Source organism: Cannabis sativa, chromosome 2 (genome assembly GCF_029168945.1).
Source record: "Cannabis sativa cultivar Pink pepper isolate KNU-18-1 chromosome 2, ASM2916894v1, whole genome shotgun sequence".
In the NCBI taxonomy this organism is placed as follows: Eukaryota; Viridiplantae; Streptophyta; class Magnoliopsida; order Rosales; family Cannabaceae; genus Cannabis; species Cannabis sativa.
This window is the reverse complement of record NC_083602.1, coordinates 16335844-16352123: the sequence shown is the minus strand read 5'-3', so window position 1 is coordinate 16352123 and position 16280 is coordinate 16335844.

The following is a 16280-nucleotide window of genomic DNA, read 5'->3' as shown; positions in this document are numbered from 1 at the left end:
TGTGATGAAAAGAGGTTTTGGGGTCAATTTGTTAATTAAGAGACTTTGCATGGTCTAATTAATAAATTACATAAATGACAATTTTATTTAGTAATTAATTATAATTATTAAATAAATAGTTTTGGCATTTATAAGGTTGAATTGGAAAATATGGTATTATTGAAAAGAAGAATAAGTGGTCGAAATAAAGTGGCAAAAATCCAACTAGAAAGAGGTCCACTATCTTGTACGGCCAAGGTTGATTTTTTGCCCAATATTTTATTCTTTTTTAATTCATATAATTCAACCCTAAGCCCTAGTGAAAACACTATAAAAGGAACATGATACTCTCACTCATCCAATTAATGTAAACTTGACTACTCAACCAAACCTAGATGAGAGAGTTCCTTCTATAGAGATTTCACCTCCTTCATTGTTCTTCACCATATTTGAAACCCTTAGTGATGAGTGACGTGCCCACACATAGCAAGTCAAGTACTCAATCATAGTGAGTAAGACGGTGGTAACTTAACCTGAAGGAGAGAAAGAGATCCGTGTTCAGATCTTGATAATGCTCTGCGACAGAAAGGAATCAAGGGCTAGAGATCTTGAACGGAAGGAGTCATTATATTCTGCTGGAATCAATGTAAGGTTTTCTTAAACCCTGATGTGTTTATTTCATTGTTTTAGAGAATTCATATTTAGGATGTTAATCAACATACATGTTAGTAAATCTAGATCCTGGTAAAATATTCCCAACACCACTTCCTCTAACTCGCCATCTCGGTTCCTATTTTGCAGCAACAGCAACCAATTGCAGAAACTGCCAGTACTACTGCTGGTATCATCACTGCTGGTGTCAACATCCACCATTGTCCTGCTCTAGGTGGCTCGAGCAAAAGGACAACCAACCAAGGCATGGTATATAGTTTCATCATGTGAGAGACACAACGGACAGAGCGCACTAATTGAAACATGTTGCTTTAATAATTGATAGCAAGTTGGTAAAGTACTTGATATGGCTCTCCAAAGGAAATTTCAAACCTTTGGAGGGATTTTTAAGTTCCAAAGCTTCCTCCAAAACCAGTAGAGTTATCTAGAGACCAAGCATCTTTGACCACTTACAAATGCTTGTAAGCACTTCGGACAGTATAATGTCCATGTTTATTAAACTTCCAGGTCCAACAATCATTTGAAGCAGAGTCACTGAGCTAAATTGAGAGGATTAACTGCTAATCCCTTTCTTCAAATAAATCTTTTATAATTTCCTCATCCCAAGCTCTAGCCTTTAATCTCAACAAATTGTTCACAACTTTATTGGCCAAAACAGGGTAATCTGAGATAACAAAGCTATTGTCCTTGTCAGGGAGCTAAGGATCACGGGGGATAGACACATTCACACCTGTGCCAATAGTCGCTCCAGCTCCTTACAAGTATCAACAGGTAAAAGGAAGACATTCATAACATAATTAGGCAGCACTTGTGCAACGATTTTTCAGCAAAATTTCCTTGCGTGCCCGAGAAAGCAGACGACCTTCCCAACCTTGTACTCGTTTCCTCAACTTATCTTTAAGGAACCCGAGAATCACATTTTTATTCTTGCCAACACTATAAGGCAAGCCTAAATAATGCCCATTCTCATCAACCTCAAAAATTCCCAGGAAGTCGCAAACTCGATCCCTTATTTCAGTACTAGAGTTAGCATTGTATAAAATTAAGGATTTGGAACAATTGATTTTCTGTCTAGAAGCAGCCTCAAAAGTATGAAGCAATCCTTTGATACTATAAGCTTCCTCTTCAGTGGATTTGCAATAGATGTAACTGTCATCAGCAAACAACATGTGTGAAATGACAGGAGCTCTTGATCTTGCAATCTTACAGCCCGTGATCAAGCCACTTTGTTCATAGCTTCTAAGCAAACTTGAGAAACCCTCCCCAAAGAGAATGAACAAGTAAAGGGACAATGGATCGCGTTGACGTAATCCTCGCTGGGCAACAATCGAACCCATCTCCTTCCCTCCGTGAGTTATCGTGTATGACAATGTGCTCACATAATGCATGACTAAATTGATTTATCTACCATCAAACCCCATCCTTTCAAGCATGGCTCGGGGATAACCCCATTTGAGCCTATCATAGGCTTTGCCCATGTCTAGCTTAAGGGCCATGTAACCATCACGACCCCTTGCTATCCGTTTCAAATAGCATAATCTCATAGGAGATCATTATATTGTCAGAGATAAGTCAACCTTGTTAAAAAGCATTTCGCGTATCAGCAATCACCCACGGTAGGACTGTCTTTAGCCTATTTGCGATAACTTTTGACACAATCTTATACACCACATTAAAAAAGGCAATCGATCTTAAATCTCCCATGTCAACCGGTTGCTTTTTTTTTTGTATTAAAACCAGGTTTGTACTGTTCAAACCAGTAGGTAACTGACCTAAAATGAAGAAATTTTGCACTAGTTGGACAACATCACGGCCTACAGTTTGCAAGCATCGTTGAAAAAAAACCCAGGGTCATTCCATCCGGACCCGGAGCCTTATGCGGATGCATTTGAAAAAATGCTTTTCAAACCTCTTCTTCCAAGACAGATTGCATTAGATCAACATTTTGCTCCTCAGTTACACTGGTCTGTACACAGCTGCTAACCCCTCTCCAATTGGTGCAGGTCGTCGAGAAAAGATATGTATAATAATCCAACATAAGCTGAGATAAACCAGAGTTCCAATCTACCCATCTACCCATAGAGTCTTTCAGCTTAGAAATCAAATTATTTCGTCTTCTAGCAGTAGTCGAAGCATGGAAGAATTTGTTGTTATTACCCCCTCTTGCAACCATAGTTGCTTTGACCTTTGGCGCCAAAAAACTTCTCGCTGAATGGACACTTCAGATAAGTTTTGTTAGCCAATTTATAATTAGTAGTAGAAATCTCATCATTATCTAATTTTCCACATACGAACCTCCTGCTTGCAATACATTTCTTAAAGTCCCCTGTGTACTCCTTGCCCCAAAGAAGCAGTTGCTGCCCACAATGACTAATTTTTGATTGAATGTCATTATCAATACATAACCCCCAACTATCCTTTGACAGCTTGGAGACATAAAGGTTCCCACAGCCACGCATTCTCAAAACAGAATCTTCGCACTCTTTGCTCCACAAAGGTAGAAGTGAGTACCATTAAAATGGGAGAGTGATCAGATGTGGACAACTCCAGATTATAGAGTTTGGCTGAAGCAAAAATAACAAGCCATTCTTGATTGACAAGACCCCTATCCAAGCAAACCTCCGACCAATTTGAGGTACCTCGACCCCTTTCCCAAGTGTATGGATAGCCACATAGCTCCATATCTTGTAAACCACTATCATTCAACGCTTGTTGAAAGCCTTAAATTAAGAACTCCGAATACCGTCGACCACCCTTCTTGTCATCATGGGACAAAACATTATTTAAGTCACCCATAACACACCACAGTAAGTTCGAACTAACAACAAGAGTACGCAAAAGATTCCAAGTGGCTCTCCTACGACCTCTATTTGGTTCCCCATAAATGCCAGTAAATAGTGGCGGACCTAAAATTTAAAGTGAGGGGGCAAAAGTAATCTTAAAAAGAAAAAAAAATACTTTTGTTGGGATTAAAACCCATGTCCTCTAACCTATATGCTAAGTAGCTTAACCATTACACTAAAGTTAATATTATGTTTACAAATATATGTTGTAACCAGCTAAAATGCATGTATATTTTTTCTCAATTTTTTTTAGGGGGCCGACTGCCCCGCCTCGCTTATACGTGGGTCTACCCCTGCCAGTAAACCTCCAATCCACCATGCCTACAACAGAAACTTTGGCATCAATGTAAGATTTAGAGAACCCAAGTAAAGAAACCTCTTCCTCAAACCTCCACAATAGAGCCAAACCACCGCTACTACCTTGCACATCAACCACCATCATGCCTTCGAACCCCAGAGAAACCCGTACTCTTTCCATTGGGTTCGGTTACTAAGAGTTTCACAAAGAAAAATTAAATTAGGCTTCTTTTGGATTACAACATCCTTTAGGAATTGTAAGGCCCACGGGTTTCCAAGCCCATGGCAATTTCAAGATAAAAGACTCATAATGAGAGGTGGGCCTGGAAACCAGCACCCACCATATTGGCATTTTTTGAATCCTTACCCAATTGGGCTGGACTAAGCTCATCATTCTTCTCATTAATCCATCAGTGAGGCCCAATTCAGTCCTCCTTCTTTTAGAATCTAACACCATGAGACACTGCTCCTCAATAATAACATCAGCTGTAGTTTCCTAATTTAGATTGGTCAATTTCTCATCATCCTTTAATCTTGGGAAACCAGTGTTGACATTAAAAGATACAATCTATCCAGGTTGTTGACCCATGAAATCCTCCACAATCATAGGAGCATTGATGGTGCCAACTGGTAATGAACCAGCAACTACTGGAGCTAGTTGGAGTCGTTGAACCGGGGCACTAGCTGATTGTTCTCCGTCAGCATGGTTCTCATCCATTGTCGCCATGAATTGTTTCAACCATTTGGCTCCAATCGAATGGTTTTTACGTTGAGGTTTAACTCTCAACCATTACCCGTACGGTTTCAAGATCTTTCCATCTTGAACATCAAAGCATCTAGGACAAAACCTCAAATTTGCCAATATAATTAGCAACATCTCTAGCCACAATTACTGTCTTAAAACCTGAGCGAAGATCATGCAATTGTACCCAAAAATCAGCCTCCTTTAGTTGTATTAATCTCGGAACCTCTCCCTTTTACAATCTTTTAAATACCAACAGAAACTTGTTAAAAGTCCATGGACTTCGATCAATCACGCTCTGGATATCCAACTCGTGATAAAACTGGAGTAGGTAGCGATTGGTATCCAATTCCTTAACGAATATCTCCTTTCCCGGCTGCCAAAGCGACGTCATCAAGTGTTGCATTGCATCAAAGTCAATGGATCTATCTGTCAAAAATCTGCCCACGACACACCATCAATCATCATAGTCATTTCCACTTGTGATACTTGCATCATAGGATAAAATGGCATCCTCTTCTCTTTCGATACTAATGTTGGCCCCATCCTCATCCCCTTCTGATACGTGATAGCTGCTTGAGGCCATCGAGACAAGATCAACAAGAACAACAAAAACCAGATAACAGCAGCAAGAACAACAAAAAAATCAGATAACCGTTGAAATAATAGCAAAATGACAAACAACAAGAATACTATGAAACCAAACCAGTGAAGCTACAAAACCATGTCAAGAGACAAGACAGTCCTTATATAAAATATATGTATTAATTTTACATTTTATGTTTTATTATATTATTAAGTGAATATTAATAGGAATATTTGTGGCATAATTACCTTATGTTTCCGATTTCATACACTTAAATACCACACCTTTTTTTTTTTTACAGATTAAATACTAAACGTTACATTTTTTCTACTTCCGTTACTACTAATCTATTAAATGTTGACTGGACTAATTCCTATGCCACATGTCGTGCTCTTATTAATCCATCTCATTTTTATTTGAAAAGGTCATTAAAAAATTATTTTAGAAAATAAATAAAAAATAAAAAACACTAATATCTGGGCATAAACTATTCTTTAACAGGTTATCAAAATACAATTCTCTAACCAATCAAGATTTTTCAAAATAACAAAACATGTAAAGTAAAGGTATAATTAACTAATAATAATTTCTCAAAAAAAAATAACAAATAATAATATATTAAAAATCAAATCGTATACATATACATATGAATAAACACTATTTAAAGGCCCAAAAATCATATACCAACTAGATAAAGAATGAACTCAGGTCTGATGAAAAAAAAAATAAATTTGTTTTTCCGAGAAGAATTGAAAAAGAAGATCGAATATGATTTTTGTTGTCTAAACCCTGAGAAATCAAGTGGAGTACAATGACTAAATAACCATAACCAAAGCCACCAACCACACACCGACTCTCAAAAAACCACAAACTCATAAACTCTATAATAATTTTTTCTAGAAAAAAGTCAAAAAAGAAATCCAGATTTGACCTGACCCTATTCACATTCAAAACAAGCTCAACCCAATTTTTATGTCGACCCTACGCGCACATTGCCGTCTTCATCTCTTCTTCCCCACCTTTTGGGTATCGAAACCCAGATCTTGTAACCCACTCAACCCCTCCACTACCAACGATCTGGACAGATGCACGGTGGTTTCTCACACAAAAATGTCAAGAGAAGATGAGATAGATGATCGGAAAAGAGGACGAGAGGGAAGGAGAATTAGACGCTTTTCATATGGGCATACGCTCGAAGAGAGAACGACCACCATTAAGTGCTCATTTGGGCATACAACAGAGAGAAAACATTGTGGTGGTTCTCGGCAGACGACAATCCACCATTAACGCCGAAGAAAGACTCACCGGAGGAAAGAGGGAGAGGAGAAAGCTGAAGCGGGAGTGAGAGGGAGAACCAAGATCTAATTGTTTGTTTTTCTTTATTACTTATTTATTCATTTAAAATCTATTTTTTTAAAAAAAAAAAGTCATTTTTATTTTTCTATTTATTAAATAAATATTAATATGAGGTGGACTAATAATATGCTAACATGTGTCAACACTATTATGTCCAGTCAGCACTTAATATACTAGTAGTAACAGAAGTAGAAAAAGTGTAACATTTGGTATTTAATCCGTCGAAAAAATAGATGTAGTATTTAAGTGTATAAAATCGAAAACATAAAGTATTTATGTCGCAAATATCCCATATTAATAATTAGAAAATATATACTTAAATAATAATTAATTTTATGTTTAAATTTATATAGCCAATAATTAATTTTTGTAGTTACTTTTTATAAATTATATAGTTAAGAATTATTTATATTATTAGATAAATTCTACTTTATAATTTAATATATATATATAAATATATTTTTTATAGTTAATTTCTCATTTTTTTTCTATCAATTTTTTTGTTTTGTTTGCATTTTATAAATAATTAATGATAAAATTTAAGAATGACACTAAATAAATTTTTTTTATTCTAAAAAGAAAAAAAAAACAGTATGTATACTTTTTTTTGGTTGAAGAAAGATACATATACTTTATATAAAATATATATGAGAATATGTGAAAGTATCATTATATAATTATATAAGTGTATAAGTAAAATTTAAAATTTAACAAATTTTTATAAATATTTAAACTTAAATCAGTTTTTAAATTTTAATTTTTTTCCATTTTCAGTTGAAAAATGAAAAACAAATTAATATATTGTTATTTTATTTAATAAATAATATGAAATAAAAAAAACTTAATTAACGAATATATATATAAATAAAATACTATTAATAATAACAACAATAATAATTAATATATCTTTTGATGAGAAGTATATGATAATTTTTTCATTTTTTTTCTTCAATAAATTACATATGAAATATGAGAATATTAAAAGTGTCACAACAATAATAATAGATATACATATATTATATATATAGTTATGAAATTAGAAGATTATCAATAACTATCTACTTGTATTTATTTAATTAATAGCGTCGAATAACTTTAATTATAATTAATATTTCTAACGGTTAGATTTTTATATTCTTTTTATCTTTTAATTAATTACTGTCATTATAAAAGATTCATTATATTTTTTAAAAAAGAAAAGATTAATTATATTATTAATAGAGAAAGTTAGTATGAAGAAATTAAAAGTTTTATTATAGAAAAATAATAATTAGAAAAATTATATAAATGTGATAATGTGAAAAAACAATAAAGAAAGAAATGAAAAGCTTATATACAGAAAATTAATTTTAAAGAGTGAGTTACTAGGGTACAGCCACTGTACCACATACACTATGTACCGACATTGTACGAGTGTTGGTAGGATTTGTTTTGTACCCTAAGTACCACTAAGTGATATACCACATACACCATGTACTTTCCCGTACTTGTGCTGGTAACACCGTAATGTACTCTTTAAACAATATACATTATACCAATATACTCTGTACCATTTCCGTACAAGTGTTGGTAGTGTACTAACCATAATAAGCATGCATAATATATTTTACACATATATACATTCGCATATATATCATATCACATGTTCTACGCTATTCTTACCTCGTTTCCGAATTCAAGTGAGTTGGCCGACCTGAACGGAAAATCTCGTGCTGGATGGATGTCCTAATTACATAACATAATCGGGTAAATAACACACCAAAACCCTAATCTAGAAAACCCGAACCTCCAATTTAAGGTTCAGCTATTGATAACTGAAACTAAAATACCCTAAGAAATAGGGAATCACCTAACCAAGGCTCTAAAATGGACACGAATCAACGAAAAGAATTTTTCGGGGAACCTGTTCACAACCGGTTAACCGATTTTACAAATCCTGGCAATCCGGTTAACCGGTTTGCACCAGGTTTCCTCAAACAATCCAAAACCTTTCCAAAACATGTCCAAATCTCACCAAATTTTCCAAAACACCTATATTGACCTCCCACAACATATTCCAATCAACAGAATCCAGAAATACACACAAAATCAAAGCATGCCATGGATGAACAACTCAAACTTCTGCATCTACCACACTAAACATCAAAAACAGCTGCAAGAACCAATTTCTAACTTAAATTGAACATAAAAGACGAATTCCAACTCATACAAACCCTAACAGCCTCTATACTTCATAATTGCATAATCAAGCTAAACTTCAAGTTAAGAAACTAAAGAACTAGGGTGTTAAAGCTTACCTCCACTTGGAAACACTTAGATTACTTGCTGAATTCCAAAAATACAAGATGGAATCTGCTGGTTTCCCCCCTTGTTTTGTGGTGGTCGAACAAAGAAAGAGAAAGAGAAATGAGTTTTCTCTAATTTTGATTTTCTTTTAATTTTCTTATTTCTTCAAAAATGCATAACATAATCTCAAAATTCAGCAATAGTGGGGAGCTGTCAAGCTCTAGAAAAAAAGGCCATCTAATCCCCCTCTTAAAATTACTAAAATACCCTTTTAGCTTAAAACTAAAGCCAACTTAAGTCTAGGGGTAAAATGGTCAAAAATTATAACTCCGCTCAAACATGGTATTCTATTTATTTCTAATATTTATCCCACTAAGAAAAAGGTTCTAGAATTACCCATGTGATTTAAATGGCCATCCATCGCATTTTCCGTCGTCGCCGAGCAAAAATCATAAAAATTGCATATTTCATATATAATACAAATAATACATCTAGAGTTTAATAAAATCTTTGGAATTGAGAAATTATAACTCTAATGCCCATTTCTAAAAATGTGACCTACAATTAAATAAATTCATAAACATTTATAGAATTATCATAATTAACGCTAATTGCCTTTATTAATCCATATTCTAAAATGCGGTCATTACACATATAAAGTAAAAGAAACCTTAAATTGGTTGCACCGGAATTAAATTACTCCCTCCGCTCAGATCTCTAACCTTTATTCCTTTCTGTTGTAGAGTATTATCAAGATATAAGGCCGACACTCCTTTGGTTGTTTGGATTCTTTACAGTCTTACACACTATGATTGAAGACTAACTTGCTATGGGTGGGTATGCACTCAATCACTAAGGCTCGAATTTTTTTGTGAAGAAGACTATAGGATTTCGAATTAGAAGAGAAAAAAAAAAGAAGAAGTCTCAAACTCTGTAGCTGTCTGACGAGATGAAAACTAGGTTAAGAGTCATTAGTTGGATTATGAGACCGTTCTTTTCTTTTTATACTAATTCACTTAGGGTTAGGATTGAATTATATGGAATAAAAAATGATAAAATAATAGCAAAAATAGGATTATAGTGGCCAACCATATGTGGGCCCAACACTAGTTACATTTTTGCCATTTTTCTTAACCATTTATCTATTATTTCACAAATACCATATTTTCCAATTTCAATCCTATAAATGTCAAAAACTATTTATTTAATAATTATAATTAATTATCAAATAAAATTTCATTTATATTATTTATTAATTAGACTCCACAAAGTCTCTTAATTGACAAATAAACCCTAAAATCCTACTTCTTCACAATCAAGTCATATCTTAGTGAAAAATTATAAATTAGACATAGTCTAATTTTAGAATTATAATTGATTAATTAAAATCAATTAACTAAGTCTTATAAGCAGTTTGTCTCAACTAGTATAGGGACCATGGGCCTATATAACCGAGCTTCCAATAAGCAGATTTAGAATTTACCAAGTAAATTCTCTAAATTATTAATTCCTCCTTGCACCACTGTAGATTTGGAATTGCACTCTCAATTATATAGAATGCTCTATATGTTCCACGATATATATATGCTATGAATTATCCATTTGTGATAATCCTAATAATCAATGATCCTCTATAGATGATTTACATTGAGTGTGGACAGATTTACTGTTACACCCTTCAATGTATTTTTATCCTTAAAACACTTAGCTACTTATAAATGATATTTCAGTGAACTAGTATAAGCACTAAAATGAGCGCTCAATCATTTATCTCTATTAAGCCAAGCTCGAAGGAAATTAGTGTTTCATTTCTATGTCCAAATAGAAGTTATAGATTCTGTATCTATGATTAGCGCTCCCACTCAATTGAACTACCATGTCCTTAATCTATATGTCACGAGAAGAACCATTGGTCGAGTTTAACGAACAAATTGAAGAACACAAATAATGCAACTGAACTAGAACCTAATCATCTCAGGATTGAGATCATTTGATCTAAGATCAACTAGGTGATATTGAATTGAATAGATATTACGATAAGTTTATTATATCTAATCCAAGTTCAATATCGGTCCCTTCCGATGCATACTCCATACATCCAACCCAAGCTTACTTTAACCAATTCCCTGGAAAGGACATGGCACTTATCCAAGGTGCAAGTAAACTACATTGTAGATTATTCTATCAGTTGAACCCTGTGTACTAATAAATCATAGGAATATATTTAATCACACAATCTCGATTACTTTCCACTGTGTTGACAACACAATAAACAAGAATATCAATGTGATAAGGATTTGGATAAATTTATAATCGAATAAATAAATAAATGATCACATGAATCAAATAATACATTAAATAAGTAATGAAAATAAATATGTTTCTTTATTGATAATTGAATAGAAAAGATTACATTGAAATAGAATTTTATTTAGGGCACAAAGCCCAACAGTTTGCTCTTGAGAGAAACCAAGCAATAAATGAAGAAGTCTAGAAGTTCATCAAGAACAGATTTATAAGAGAAGTCCAGTACCTAGATTGGCTAGAAAACGTAGTGATTGTGAAAAAGAAAAATGACAAGTGGCGGGTCTGCATCGATTTTACAGACCTCAATAAGGCGTGCCCAAAAGACTCGTTTCTATTGCCACATATTGACATGCTGGTAGATGCCACAATAGGACACGAACTCCTTAGCTTCATAGATGATTTCTCAGGATACAACTAGATCCTCATGCATCCGGAAGACTAAGAGAAGATACCCTTCATGACCAACCTAGGAATCTTTTGTTGGTGATGTTGTCCAGATTGAAGAATGCAGGAGCAACCTACCAACACCTCGTGAACAAGATGTTCACTGACCACTTGGGGAAGACCATGGAAATCTACATCAAGGACATGCTAGTGAAATCACTAGTTGTAGAGGAGCACATCAATCATTTAAAATAATCTTTTGAAATACCTAAAAAATATAACATGAAGTTAAATCCTAATAAATGTTCTTTTGGTGTGTCTGCAGGCAAGTTCTTAGGCTACTTAGTGACACAACGAGGGATTGAAGCCAACCTAGCTCAGATTGACTCAATCCTAAGGATCCTTTCACCAACATGCATCAGAGATGTCCAAAAGCTAATAGGCCGAATCACTGCGCTAGGCCGATTCATCTCAAAGTCCTTAGAGTGATGCGATTCTTTCTTCAACACACTCAAAAAATCAAAAACATTTGAATGGACAACTAAGTGCGAAGAAGCGTTAGATAAACTAAAGTGATACTTGATTAGCCCACCACTATTGTCAAAGCTAAAAGACAACGAAATGCTCTTTATATACCTAGCCATCTTTGAGACAACAGTTAGCACAGTCCTAGTAAGAGAGGATGAAGGTAAACAACTTCCAATTTATTATGTCTCTAAATCCTTACTTGATGCAGAAACTAGGTAAGTCAACTAGAGAAGCTAGCATTGGCACTCATTCACGCAGCCAAAAAATTATGTCCATACTTCCAATGCCACCCAATCACAATACTCACTATCTTTCCCTTCAAGACCATACTACATAAACCAGAGTTGTTTGGCAGGCTGACAAAGTGGGCAATAGAGCTTAGTGAATACGACATCTCCTACAAGCCACAAACTACCTTAAAATCTCAAGTATTAGCTGATTTCATTGCAGAATTTACACCTAACTCTCAAGTGCAAGTAGAAAAAGAATTTGCCCACCTGAGGGATAGACAGATGGCACATGGGAGTTACATGTAGATGGTTTAAGCAATACAAGAGGAAGCGACTTATGACTTGTTCTGACCTCACCCCAAGGCGAGAAGATCAAGCAAGCAATCAGAAGTGGGTCTAAATCTACAAACATTAAGGTAGAGTATGAGGCTATGATTGTTGGACTCGGTTTAGCCAAAGAAATAGGAGCCAAAAGAATCAATGTCTCTAGCGATTCACAACTTGTAGTCAATCAAATGCAAGGTAGCTATCAAGCCCAAAATAGCAAAATGATAACTTACCTTGAGAGAACAAAAGAATTGTAAATGACCTTTGATGAGTTCACAATTAATCAGGTGCCTAAGGAAAATGATAGTCATGTAGACACTTTAGCCAACCTTGTGTCTTCCATCCAGACAATCGGCCCCAAAACAACCCCAATGGTGTACCTCTAGTGGCCTGCTGTTTGGAAGAGAGAAGAGGAAGAAGTAAATGACAATCCCAATGAAAAGACATGGATGACGCCCATCCTCAAGTACTTAGAAAAAGATATGCTACCAAAAGATAAGAATGAAGCCCGACGAGTCAAGGCTCAAGCAGCTAGATTCGCAATAATGTGAGGTAAACTCTATAAACGATCCTTTTACGGTCCATATTTGAGATGTGTTAACCCTGCAGAAGTAAAGTACATACTAGTTGAGCTTGACAAGGGCGAATGTGGCAGCCATTCGGGAGGCAGAAGCTTAGCACACCGGGCCCTCACACAAGGCTACTATTGGCCTACTATGAGAGCCAACTCATCTGAATACACAAGACAAGGTGACAAATGCCAACATTTTGCACAAGTACCCCATCAATCTTCTAAATGTCTCATATCGATCACATCCCCATGGCCTTTTATGAAGTGGGGAATGGACATAGTTGGCAAATTGCCAACTACACCTGGACAGAAGATATATATGCTTGTAGTGACCGACTACTTCAACAAGTGGATAGAAGCAGAATCGTTCAACCAAGTTCAAGACAAAGAGGTAAAAGGATTCATCTGAAGAAACTTTATATGTAGATACATAATTCTGAAAGAAATTATGATCGACTTTCAAAACTTTTGCAAATTTTGGAACATTAAGTTTAGTTTCTCAACTCCCAAATACCCTCAAGCAAATGGCCAATCAGAATCGTCTAATAAGACCATCATGAACACAATTGGCAAAGGGTAGATGGGTTGATGAACTACCAGGAGTACTGTGGTCCTACCGCACAACAGCTAGAACATCCACAAGAGAAACACCTTTCTCTTTAGCCTATGGAATGGAAGCAGGCATCCCAACAAAAAGTAAAGCTCTAACAATTAGACATGAACTGACTACTGAAAAGAAAAATTTGGAAGTCATGTTCCACGAACTAGACACAGTTGATGAGAGAAGAGAAGGGGCATCGATAAGAATGGCAGCCTACTAACAGTGTCTAGCAAAGCATTACAACAACAATGCCTGCACTCGATCATTCAAGGTGGGAGACTAGGTGCTTCGACAGGTCTTTCAAAACACCAAGGAAGCAAGAGCAGGTAAGCTAGCCCCAACATGGAAAGGGCCCTACCTAATCACTAATGTAGTCGGTAATGGAGCTTACAAACTCCAAACAAACGAAGGACGAGTCATCAACAACAACTAGAATGCTATTCACCTAAAAAAGTATCACACTTAAACCCCAAACTACTATTCTGTTCTCATTGCATTTGTTTTCGTTTAATGATCTTACGAGACCCACTCTTCTCAGCACACTATTGCTAACAAATATTCATGCATTGAGATAGAACTACATTTGGGCTTGATCCCTGAAAAGCGTATGTAGGCACCTCTACGGAGTGCAACCCCCTATCATAACCATTTTTAATAGGATAATGTGCCATTCAAGCTATTGGATCATACAACATCCATTTGATAGTTGCATATAACAACCCACCAAATAGACAAAAATTTAAGACAATATTCTACTACAAAAGATGCATATTGCATGTAACAAACCACATTCTGAAATACTAAGTGTAACGTCCCCGCTTCAAGCCTCCATTAGGTCCTTACACCCACGGAATAATGGCTCTTATACACGAGTACGTCACTCTGGCTGCTTCATGGACTGATGACTGACCCTACAGACCAACACAAGTGTTCCCAGCGTGCTTTGTCCTCACTCACACGCTTCCTGGGAAAACTTCCCAGGAGGTCACCCATCCTAAAATTACTCCCAAGTCAAGCTCGCTTAACTGTGGAGTTCTTTCGTGATGGGCTACCGAAAAACAAGATGCACCTTGTTGATATAGGTAGTACCAATCAATCCATTTAAGCTCTCTCTTTAACTGTGTAGTCCCATACCTACACAGTCTCAGAATCATCCCACTTGACCTTCCCCATGCGGTGTGGGATTGCACAGCTTACCCGGTGTTTCCCCTTACGGATCACGGGACTACTAACTGCCACAATCACCCCCCCCTTACGGGGTCCGACGTCCTCGTCGACCACACTTCCGGCTGGGTCAAGGCTCTGATACCATTTTGTAACACCCCGATTTCCCGAGATGTCACATAGGATAGTCCGTATAAAATAATTTAATAAGATAAAGACAATCAAATACTGCTTTATTGAAAAATATCCAAGCATGAGATCTCATTGTTTAAAACAAAATACTTTTAATCTTTTGTAAACTTAAATAAGAACTAGTTAAGTCAAAATAATAGTTCCAAAATGTTTAGCAGTTAAAAACATTAAAAGCAAAATACTGTGCCAGCCCCCTAACATGCGGTCCACGCCTCGAGCTCTTCATTCTCACTGCTTAGCCTTACCCTTACCTGCACACAGAGTACCCGTGAGCTAACGCCCAGTAAGAAGAGCTATGTAGGACATAACCCTCCTAACTAGTTACTTGACATAATTTGCTCTTTAATATTAATCAACAGTAATTCACATTCCATAAATATATCCACAACGCATGTTGTTCTCACATGCACCAATCATGTCTCATATCGCACATTATACTCACATACGATAATCAACTATACACTCATGTTGATCAGACATGAGGTAAACTGCCCTGCCTTGTGTTATTCTCACACTTGGCATCCAACAGGGCAATTAATTACCATAAGTTGTACTCACCCATGATAATGTTATAACCTGCAAGTGTTATGCTCACACAAGCAGCAAGACCCTAATATTATTCTCATGCTAATGATGCTCACAAAATATAAGGAAATCACAACACTATCAAATTAAATAACAAACCAACCCAAGTTGTATGCATAACATACACCCTGTGTACAGATGTCCACTCTTCTTACCTCGATTCTTAAGACCACACTTGCTACCTCGAGCACCTCAACGAATTTCCTTGTTGAGAACAAGATCCTAGACATTCATTAACACAACAATACACTCAAAATACATTCAAGTATGAATCTCTAAACTCATACAGAAACTTACGTAAAAATACGTAACACATAGGTCCATTTTACTTGCATGACACACCATACATAAGCATTTATTATTTAGATTCACACAAACATATTGCATGGACTCAAACAAACATTCTTAACGTAAAACATGAATTCATACAACACATTTTTACGTAAAATTTACTAAAATACTATTTATTCTTATTAAAGTCCAAATAAATAGTTAATTAATCACCAATAATTATAATAAATACCTACAGCAACTAATAAATAATAAAACCTATTCCTTTTGACGTCATAGACAGTAAATGGTATTTCAAAAATACATTTTACTATTTTAACAACACTTATCTATTTTTCA